Here is a 12,219-nt window from a genome sequence, read left to right on the forward strand (position 1 = left end):
CCACCAAAACCTGGAAGCAGTCAAGATATTTGCATCTTCTAGAACCTTTCATAGACTGTGTGGCATCTTTTTCTTACTGATTCATATAATACATTACATATTCTTCATGAATTCTAGATACTAATCCTTTGTTCATTATATTTGTTGAAAATATATTTTTATAGTATGAGGTCTGCCTTTTCATGTGTTTTAAAATGCATTTTTTGAGGGGCACCTGGGTGGCTCAGTCGGTTAAGTGTCCGACTCTTGATTTTGCCTCAGGTTCGTGGGTCCAAGCACCACATTGGACTCTATGCTGGCAGTATGGAGCCTGCTTGGGATTCTCTCTCTCCCTGCCCCTTCCTTGCTTGTGCTCTCTCTCTCTCTCAAAATATATAAATGAACTTAAAAAAATAAAATACATGTTTTGAAAAAATATAAAATGCATGTTTTGATACACAAGAGTTTTATATTTCATTGTAATTTAATTATCTGTAATTTGCTTTATGGTTTGTTCTTCTTGTGTCTTGCTTTAGAAAGTTTTCCTACTCAAATGTCAAAAAGTTAATTCCTATATTTATCTCTCTGTGTTTCAAGACTTTTTTTTTTTTTACATTTAATCTTTAATCCACCTGGGACTGAATTTTTATTGGTGTGAGATACAGAAGCAATTTTATTGTATTTTTTTTTACATATAAATAAACAATTGTCCCAATACCATATAGTGAATAGCATCTCTTCCCACTGACCTCATCTGCTACCTCTGTAATAGGGTGAAGTCCCATATGTGTATGGTTCTACTTCTAGGCTCTCTCTGAGTCTCCAATGGTTTATTTATAGGGTTGCCATAATTAGCATATAAAATACACATTCAGGATCCCTTCGGAAGATGGCGGCGTAGGAGGACGCTGGGCTCACTGCGCGTCCTGCTGATCACTTAGATTCTACCTACACCTGCCTAAATAACCCAGAAAACCGCCAGAGGATTAGCAGAACGGAGTTGCCGGAGCCAAGCGCAGACGAGAGGCCCACGGAAGAGGGTAGGAAGGGCCGCGAGGCGGTGCGCGCTCCACGGACTGGCGGGAGGGAGCGGGGGCGGAGGAGCGGCTCCCCAGCCAAGCAGAGCCCCGGAGTCTGGCTTGCAAAAGCGGAGGGGCCTGACGGACTGTGTTCCAACAGCAAGCGCGACTTAGCGTCTGGGAGGTCATAAGTTAACAGCTCTGCTCGGTAAGCGGGAAGGCTGGAGGACAAAGGGAGGGAGAGCTGCTGAGCCCCTGGACGACAGAGCTCAGTTTGGCGGGGAACAAAGGCGCTCGCCAGCGCCATCTCCCCCGCCCATCCCCCAGCCAAAATCCCAAAGAGAACCAGTTCCTGCCAGGGAACTTCCTCGCTCCGTGCAAACACCCAACTCTGTGCTTCTGCAGAGGAGCCAAACCTCCGGCAGCGGATTTGACTCCCTCCCGCTGCCACAGGGCCCCTCCTGAAGTGGATCACCTAAGGAGAAGCGAGCTAAGCCTGCCCCTCCTGCCCCCGTGCACCTTGCCTACCCACCCCAGCTAATACACCAGATCCCCAGCATCACAAGCCTGGCAGTGTGCAAGTAGCCCAGACGGGCCACGCCAACCCACAGGGAATCCCGCCTCTAGGAGAGGGGAAGAGAAGGCACACACCAGTCTGACTGTGGCCCCAGCGGTGGGCCGGGGACAGACATCAGGTCTGACTGCGACTCCGCCCACCAACTCCAGTTATACACCACAGCACAGGAGAAGTGCCCTGCAGGTCCTCACCACGCCAGGGACTATCCAAAATGACCAAGCGGAAGAATTCCCCTCAGAAGAATCTCCAGGAAATAACAACAGCTAATGAGCTGATCAAAAAGGATTTAAATAATATAACAGAAAGTGAATTTAGAATAATAGTCATAAAATTAATCGCTGGGCTTGAAAACAGTATAGAGGACAGCAGAGAATCTCTTGCTACAGAGATCAAGGGACTAAGGAACAGACATGAGGAGCTGAAAAACGCTTTAAATGAAATGCAAAACAAAATGGAAACGACCATGGCTCGGATTGAAGAGGCAGAGGAGAGAATAGGTGAACTAGAAGATAAAGTTATGGAAAAAGAAGAAGCTGAGAAAAAGAGAGATAAAAAAATCCAGGAGTATGAGGGGAAAATTAGAGAACTAAGTGATACACTAAAAATAAATAATATATGCATAATTGGTATCCCAGAGGAGGAAGAGAGAGGGAAAGGTGCTGAAGGGGTACTTGAAGAAATAATAGCTGAGAACTTCCCTGAACTGGGGAAGGAAAAAGGCATTGAAATCCAAGAGGCACAGAGAACTCCCTTCAGACGTAACTTGAATCGATCTTCTGCACGACATATCATAGTGAAACTGGCAAAATACGAGGATAAAGAGAAAATTCTGAAAGCAGCAAGGGGTAAACGTGCCCTCACATATAAAGGGAGACCTATAAGACTCGTGACTGATCTCTCTTTTGAAACTTGGCAGGCCAGAAAGAATTGGCACGAGATTTTCAGTGTGCTAGACAGAAAAAATATGCAGCCGAGAATCCTTTCTCCAGCAAGTCTGTCATTTAGAATAGAAGGAGAGATAAAGGTCTTCCCAAACAAACAAAAACTGAAGGAATTTGTCACCACTAAACCAGCCCTACAAGAGATCCTAAGGGGGACCCTGTGAGACAAAGTACCAGAGACAACACTACAAGCATAAAACATACAGACATCACAATGACTCTAAACCCGTATCTTTCTATAATAACACTGAATGTAAATGGATTAAATGCGCCAACCAAAAGACATAGGGTATGAGAATGGATAAAAAAACAAGACCCATCTATTGCTGTCTACAAGAGACTCATTTTAGACCTGAGGACACCTTTAGATTGAGAGTGAGGGGATGGAGAACTATCTATCATGCTACTGGAAGCCAAAAGAAAGCTGGAGTAGCCATACTTATATCAGACAAACTAGACTTTAAATTAAAGGCTGTAACAAGAGATGAAGAAGGACATTATATAATAGTTACAGGGTCTATCCATCAGGAAGAGCTAACAATTATAAATGTCTATGCGCCGAATACCGGAGCCCCCAAATATATAAAACAACTACTCATAAACATAAGCAACCTTATTGATAAGAATGTGGTAATTGCAGGGGACTTTAACACCCCACTTACAGAAATGGATAGATCATCTAGACACACGGTCAATAAAGAAACAAGGGCCCTGAATGAGACATTGGATCAGATGGACTTGACAGATATATTTAGAACTCTGCATCCCAAAGCAACAGAATATACTTTCTTCTCGAGTGCACATGGAACATTCTCCAAAATAGATCATATACTGGGTCACAAAACAGCCCTTCATAAGTTTACCAGAATTGAAATTATACCATGCATACTTTCAGACCACAATGCTATGAAGCTTGAAATCAACCACAGAAAAAAGTCTGGAAAACCTCCAAAAGCATGGAGGTTAAAGAACACCCTACTAACGAATGAGTGGGTCAACCAGGCAATTAGAGAAGAATTTCAAAAATATATGGAAACAAACGAAAATGAAAATACAACAATCCAAACGCTTTGGGATGCAGCGAAGGCAGTCCTGAGAGGAAAATACATTGCAATCCAGGCCTATCTCAAGAAACAAGAAAAATCCCAAATACAAAATCTAACAGCACACCTAAAGGAAATAGAAGCAGAACAGCAAAGACACCCCAAACCCAGCAGAAGAAGAGAAATAATAAAGATCAGAGCAGAAATAAACAATATAGAGTCTAAAAAAACTGTAGAGCAGATCAACGAAACCAAGAGTTGGTTTTTTGAAAAAAATAAACAAAATTGACAAACCTCTAGCCAGGCTTCTCAAAAAGAAAATGGAGATGACCCAAATATATAAAATCATGAATGAAAATGGAATTATTACAACCAATCCCTCAGAGATACAAACAATTATCAGGGAATACTATGAAAAATTATATGCCAACAAATTGGACAACCTGGAAGAAATGGACAAATTCCTGAACACCCACACACTTCCAAAACTCAATCAGGAGGAAATAGAAAGCTTGAACAGACCCATAACCAGTGAAGAAATTGAATCGGTTATCAAAAATCTCCCAACAAATAAGAGTCCAGGACCAGATGGCTTCCCAGGGGAGTTCTACCAGACGTTTAAAGCAGAGATAATACCTATCCTTCTCAAGCTATTCCAAGAAATAGAAAGGGAAGGAAAACTTCCAGACTCATTCTATGAAGCCAGTATGACTTTGATTCCTAAACCAGACAGAGACCCAGTAAAAAAAGAGAACTACCGGCCAATATCCCTGATGAACATGGATGCAAAAATTCTCAATAAGATACTAGCAAATCGAATTCAACGGCATATAAAAAGAATTATTCACCATGATCAAGTGGGATTCATTCCTGGGATGCAGGGCTGGTTCAACATTCGCAAATCAATCAACGTGATACATCACATTAACAAAAAAAAAGAGAAGAACCATATGATCCTGTCAATCGATGCAGAAAAGGCCTTTGACAAAATCCGGCACCCTTTCTTAATAAAAACCCGTGAGAAAGTCGGGATAGAAGGAACATACTTAAAGACCATAAAAGCCATTTATGAAAAGCCCACAGCTAACATCATCCTCAACGGGGAAAAACTGAGAGCTTTTTCCCTGAGATCAGGAACCCGACAGGGATGCCCACTCTCACCGCTGTTGTTTAACATAGTGCTGGAAGTTCTAGCATCAGCAATCAGACAACAAAAGGAAATCAAAGGCATCCAAATTGGCAAAGATGAAATCAAGCTTTCGCTTTTTGCAGATGGCATGATAGTATACATGGAAAATCCGATAGACTCCACCAAAAGTCTGCTAGAATTGATACATGAATTCAGCAAAGTCGCAGGATACAAAATCAATGTACAGAAATCAGTTGCATTCTTATACACTAACAATGAAGCAACAGAAAGACAAATAAAGAAACTGATCCCTTTCACAATTGCACCAAGAAGCATAAAATACCTAGGAATAAATCTAACCAAAGATGTAAAGGATCTGTATGCTGAAAACTATAGAAAGCTTACGAAGGTAATTGAAGAAGATTTAAAGAAATGGAAAGACATTCCCTGCTCATGGATTGGAAAAATAAATATTGTCAAAATGTCAATACTACCCAAAGCTATCTACACATTCAATGCAATCCCAATCAAAATTGCACCAGCATTCTTCTCGAAACTAGAACAAGCAATCCTAAAATTCATATGGAACCACAAAAGGCCCCGAATAGCCAAAGGAATTTTGAAGAAGAAGACCAAAGCAGGAGGCATCCCAATCCCAGACTTTAGCCTCTACTACAAAGCTGTCATCATCAAGACAGCATGGTATTGGCACAAAAACAGACACATAGACCAATGGAATAGAATAGAAACCCCAGAACTAGGCCCACAAACGTATGGCCAACTCATCTTTGACAAAGCAGGAAAGAACATCCAATGGAAAAAAGACAGCCTCTTTAACAAATGCTGCTGGGAGAACTGGACAGCAACATGCAGAAGGTTGAAACTAGACCACTTTCTCACACCATTCACAAAAATAAACTCAAAATGGATAAAGGACCTGAATGTGAGACAGGAAACCATCAAAACCTTAGAGGAGAAAGCAGGAAAAGACCTCTCTGACCTCAGCCGTAGCAATCTCTTACTCGACACATCCCCAAAGGCAAGGGAATTAAAAGCAAAAGTGAATTACTGGGACCTTATGAAGACAAAAAGCTTCTGCACAGCAAAGGAAACAACCAACAAAACTAAAAGGCAACCAACGGAATGGGAAACGATATTTGCAAATGACATATCGGACAAAGGGCTAGTATCCAAAATCTATAAAGAGCTCACCAAACTCCACACCCGAAAAACAAATAACCCAGTGAAGAAATGGGCAGAAAACATGAATAGACCCTTGTCTAAAGAAGACATCCGGATGGCCAACAGGCACATGAAAAGATGTTCAGCGTCGCTCCTTATCAGGGAAATACAAATCAAAACCACACTCAGGTATCACCTCACGCCAGTCAGAGTGGCCAAAATGAACAAATCAGGAGACTATAGATGCTGGAGAGGATGTGGAGAAACGGGAACCCTCTTGCACTGTTGGTGGGAATGCAAATTGGTGCAGCCGCTCTGGAAAGCAGTGTGGAGGTTCCTCAGAAAATTAAAAATAGACCTACCCTATGACCCAGCAATAGCACTGCTAGGAATTTACCCAAGGGATACAGGAGTACTGATGCATAGGGGCACTTGTACCCCAATGTTCATAGCAGCACTCTCAACAATAGCTAAATTATGGAAAGAGCCTAAATGTCCATCAATTGATGAATGGATAAAGAAATTGTGGTTTATATACACAATGGAATACTACGTGGCAATGAGAAAAAATGAAATATGGCCTTTTGTAGCAACGTGGATGGAACTGGAGAGTGTGATGCTAAGTGAAATAAGCCATACAGAGAAAGACAGATACCATATGGTTTCACTCTTATGTGGATCCTGAGAAACTTAACAGGAACCCATGGGGGAGGGGGAGGGAAAAAAAAAAAAGAGGTTAGAGTGGGAGAGAGCCAAAGCATAAGAGACTGTTAAAAACTGAGAACAAACTAAGGGTTGATGGGGGGTGGGAGGGAGGAGAGGGTGGGTGATGGGTATTGAGGAGGGCACCTTTTGGGATGAGCACTGGGTGTTGTATGGAAACCAATTTGACAATAAATTTCATATAATAAAAAAAAATACACATTCACTATTTATCTGAAATTCCAATTTATCTGGGCTTTCTTTATTTTATCTGACAAATCTATTTGTCCCTGTGCTTATATCACATGTCATTTTTTTTTTAATAATGTTTGTTTATTTTTGGAGAGACCAGAACACAAGCAGGAGATAGGCAGAGAGGGAGACACAGAATCCAAAGCAGGCTCCAAGCTCCCAGCTGACAGCACACAGCCCAACGCAGGACTTGAACTCACAACGGTGAAGTAGGCAAGATCATGACCTGAGCCGAAGTCGTATGTTTAACCTACTGAGCCACCCAGCCTCCCCCACACTATCTTAATTAGTATAGATTTCTAATGTGTCATGGTGTCTGGTAGGGTAAGTTTCCTATCTTTCTGGCTTCAGAATTATGTTGGCTATTCCTGGCACTTTTGTTCTTCCTAATGTACTTTAGAATCAGCTTATACATTTTTTGAGACTTATTTTATGGACTAGTATAATGTCAATTTTTATAAATGTTTCATTTACAAAATGCTTGAGAAGAATTTGATTTCTCTAATTGTGGTGCAGAATCCTATGTCCATCAGATCAAATGTTAATTTTATTTTTCAAGTCTTCTATGTTTTTACTGATTTTTGTCTGCTTGATATATCAATTAGAGAGGAATGTTCAGAACTCTCACTATAATGGTAGATTTGTCAATTTCTCTTTGTAATTCATCAATTTTTGCTTTGTAGGTTTTGTAGCTGTGTTATCAGGAAGCATAAAAACATATAACTGTGATACCGTCTGGGAGAATTATACCTTTCATCATTCTGTACTGACCCTCATTATCCTTAATAATGCTTTGTCTTACAGACTATTTTTTTCTGGCAATAATATAGCTACATCAGGTTTCTTTGTTCAGTATTTGCCTGACATATCTTTTCTGTCCTTTTACTTTCAACATTTTGATGCTGTTATTTAGTAGTAAATCTTGTTAACTCCTTATATCTGGAATTATTTTTTCCTTTCTGTGTCATTATATTTTAGGTGTCTTTTGCAAATCAACCAAGTACTGTATTTAATGGCTGGGTTTGTTTATTTATATTTAGGATGATTTCTTGTATATTTGGATTTCTTTTTATTTTGTCCTTTCTATTCTCCTGCTTTTTCTATGCTTTTCTTCTTTTCTACTTTCTTGCAATCTTATGGATTCTTTTAGGCTTTTCTTCCTCTAAAATCCTTGGTTTAATTCTACTCCTCTGGAAATTATACATTAACTTACTATTATTTTAGCTATTATCATTAAATTTTTAAAATAATTTGCTCATGGGGCGCCTGGGTGGCTCAGTCGGTTGAGCGTCAGGACTTCGGCTCAGGTCATGATCTCGCAGTTCGTGAGTTCGAGCCCCGCGTCGGGCTCTGTGCTGACAGCTCAGAGCCTGGAGCCTGCTTCTGATTCTGTGTCCCCCTCTCTCTCTGCCCACCTCTGCTTGTGCTCTGTCTCTCTCTGTCTTTCAAAAATGAATAAACATAAAAAATAAAATAAAATAATTTGCTTATTTTATTTTAAAACCAGAAATTTTGCATAGAGGGGAACAAAAATAACCAAATGTTAAAAATCGCTGTCTTAATTGTTTTTAAATGTTTCCTGTGGTTTCTACAAGAGTTCTTCTCTAAGTGTTCTACCAGCCTCTTTAACTCAGAAGTGGTCTTAAATGTGGTTTACTTTTTTCAACTTAAGTTATTGAGGTAAACTTTACATATAGGCCCTCTGACTCTTTTTAGGTGTTTAGGTGTGTAACTTTGACAAATGCATACAGTTGGTTGGCATCCATCAACCAAAATGGAGATATAAACATTCCTATCATCTGATAGAGTTCAATCTCCTCTTCCCTTCCACCAATTCTCTGACAATCTATGATCGGATTTTTGTGTCCATAGTTTAATATTTTCCAGAATGTCATAGAAATGGAATCATATAGTAAATATTCTTTTTTGGACAGGGGTCTGGCTTATTTCACTAAGCTATATTAATTTTAGATTCATCCATGTTGTAGAGTATAATAGTATTTCATTTAAAAAAGGTTTTTTTTTATATTTATTCATTTTTTTGAGAGATAGAGACAGAGCGTGAGTGGGAGAGGGGCAGAGAGAGAGGGGGAGATACAGAATCTGAAACAGGCTCCAGGCTCTGAGCTTTCAGCACAGAGCCCTATGTGGGGCTTGAACCCACGAACCACAAGATCATTACCTGAGCCGAAGTCCAATGCTTAACCGACTGAGTCACCCAGGCGCCCCAATAGTACTTCATGTTTAATTGCCAAATAATATCCTATTGAATGAATATACTACATTTTGCTATCCATTTGTTTTTTTCCCACTTTTCTTCTATTATAAACAATGCAGCTATTTACATTTGTGTTCAAGTTTTTGTGTGGACTTATGCTTTTATATCTTTTGGGATTGTGTCAAATCTGAAGACTGCTTCCAAGAATATTACTATCTTAACAATATTATGTTCTCTAACCATGAACATATCTTTCCATTTATTTAGGGCTTCTTTAATTTTCTCAACAATATTTTGTAGTTTTCATGGTACATATATTTCACCTCCTTGGTTAAATTTGTTTCTATTTATTCCTTTGAAATCTACTACAAATGAAATTGTTTTCTTAATTTACTCTTCAAATTGTTCATTGCTCATGTATAGAAATACAACTGATTTTTGTGTGTTGATCTTATACCCTGCAAATTTGTTGAATATGTTTGTTAGTTATGGTAGATTTTTGTGGATTCTTAGGGATTTTCTGTATATAGGATCATGTCAACTGTCAGTAGAAATAGTTTTAAGTTTTCCTTTCCAATTTAGATATCTTTTATTTCTCTGTTTGCCTAATCGCTCTGACTAGAATTTTCAGTACTATGTTGAATAGTAGTGAAAAAAGGGGATCCTTGTCATGTTACTGATCTTAGGGCAAGAGTTTTATGTTGCTGACCATTGATTATAATGTTAGCTTTGAGTTTGTTTTTTTTTTTTTTTTTCAAAATAAATGTCCTTTATCATGTTGGGGAAGTGCCCTTCTATTCTGAGTTTTCTGAGTGCTTTTATCTTAAATGGGTGTTCCATTTGTCAAATGCTTTTTCTGACTCAGTTGAGATGATTGTGTTTTTTTTCCCTTTTTTCTATTAATGTGGTATAGTACATTTATTGATTTTCTTGTGTTGAACTATGTTTCACTCATGGGATAGATCTTACTTGATAATGGTGTGTAATCCATTTACCATGTTGTTGGATTCAGTTTGTTACTGTTTCATTCAGGGTTTCTGCATTTTTATTAATAAGGGATATTGGCCTATATTTTTCTTGTGGTGTCAGAGGAAAACTGACTTTATAGAAAAAGTTAGGAAGTATTTCCTTTTATTCTATTTTATGGAAAAGTTTGAGAAGGATTGGTGTTGATTCCTTAAATGTTTGGTAATAACTATTCATGAAATTATCTGATCCTGGGCTTTTCTTTGTTGGGAAGTTTTTGATTACTGATTCAATTTATTTACTTCTTATAGGTCTGCTGAGATTTTCTTTTCTTTTTGAGTCATTTATGGTCATTTGTGTTTTTCTAGGGCTTTGTCCATTTAACTTAGATTATATAACTTGTTTGTTTATCATTGTTCATAGTATTGTCTTATAATACTTTTTTATTTTTGGAAGGTCAGTAGTAATGCCCCCATTTTCATTATTGATTTCAGTTATTCAAAGCTTCTATTTTTGCCATTATAACAAAAGCTTTGTCAATTTATTGATTTTTTAAAGGAACTAATTTTTGGTTTTGTCAATTCTATTGTTTTTTTATTCTCTATTCACTTATTTCTGTTCTAATATTTACTATTTCTTTCCTCTAACATGTTTTGGTTTAGTTTTCTCTTTTTTATGTTTCCTTAAGGTGTAAATGTAGGTTACTGATTTGAAATCTTTTTCTTTTTTAATGTAAACATTTGTAGCTATAAATTTCCTTCTGGGCACTTTTTTCACTTCATCTCATAAGTTATTGTGGTACGTTGTGTTTTAATTTTCATTTGTTTCAAAGTATTTTCTAATTTATCTTGCAATTTTTTTTATCCATTGGTATTTTAAAAGGACATTGTTTAATTTCCACCTATTTATGAACTTTCTAGTTTTCATCATGTTATTGATTTCTTGTTTCATGTCTTTGTGATCATAGAAGATACTTGGTATGCTTTTGGTCTTTTTAAAGTTTTTGAGGTTTTGTTGTGACCTAACATATGGTCTATTCTGGAGGATGTTCTATGTGTACTTTGAGATGAATGATAAAAGCACAGCATACCAAAACGTATGGAATGCAGCTAAGGCACTTTAAGAGGGAAATTTGTACTCTAATTACATTGGAATACCATTGTCTACTCTTCTCTGATTGTACTTTCCCTTCCTCAGAGGTAAACACTCTATTAAAATTGGGTTTTATGATTTTCCTAGTTTTCTTAATATTCTCATTACCAATGACTGCACCCTTTGAATCAGAATGGATCTCATAATGTAAGTGTCCTTGTATTCCCTACTATTGTCACACCACTTTATGTTTTTGAGATGCTCTATGTGCTGATTCCAGTAGTTATATTTTATTGATGTTCACATCTATATATGATTCCAATGAATATACTATTTTTTTGGTGTCGTATTAATGGGCATTTCCCCCCTAAAGATTTATTATGACAGTGTTGCAAAGAATATTCTTGTTATTTGTTTCCTGGTGTTCACATGTCAACTACTTTTTCACATTGTGTATGAAGGTTGTGCAATTGTTGGATTATTATGTAGGATCACACTCAGCTTTACTACATACCTCCTAGGTGTTGCCATATTGCTCTCCAGAGTGGCTGTACATTCACCAGTGGCACCTGTCATTTCTATTTGCCTATATCATGCATCTAAGGGGGAAATTGCATTTCTGGTTACAAACATGGGCCCTGGAGTTAGGCAAACAAGGGAGATGATAATAGTTTTATTTGTTATCAGCTGAGTGAGGCTGGAGAATCTACTTAACTTTTTTCAGCCTCTCCTTCTTGATGTTTGAAAAGAAATTCTAACCTCTACCTCAAGGGAGTGTTGTGAAGAGTTCAAGAAGAAATCTTTGTAAAGACCTCAACATGGTATTTGGTGCATCACCCACAATACCAATGTTTGCTTCCTTCCCATCCCAACTACTCTGATCTTTAAAAAGGATGTTCTCTCTCAATCTAAATAGCATTATCATGTTTTAGTAAATATTTGCAACTGTAAGAGGAAGGGAACCGCACATACCCATCCATTTGACATAGGTATTTCAGTGCCATCTCTGTGACATGCAGTGTAATGGAGATGTGCCGGCACAAAGTACTTTTTCTCTCATTGTTTCTTTTTCTCAATTGTTTCTCATGGAACAATTATGTTTTTCCTATCCTCAGTTGT

The 12,219-nt window shown here is 38.1% G+C and overlaps 1 pseudogene; it reads right to left on the reverse strand.

Moving 5' to 3' along the window:
• The window catches only part of LOC123594401, a 42,035-nt pseudogene extending 30,359 nt beyond the window's left edge, over nucleotides 1-11,676 (reverse strand).
• Between the last annotated feature and the right edge of the window lie 543 nt (nucleotides 11,677-12,219).

This window comes from Leopardus geoffroyi, chromosome X, assembly GCF_018350155.1.
Source record: "Leopardus geoffroyi isolate Oge1 chromosome X, O.geoffroyi_Oge1_pat1.0, whole genome shotgun sequence".
Taxonomy (NCBI): Eukaryota; Metazoa; Chordata; class Mammalia; order Carnivora; family Felidae; genus Leopardus; species Leopardus geoffroyi.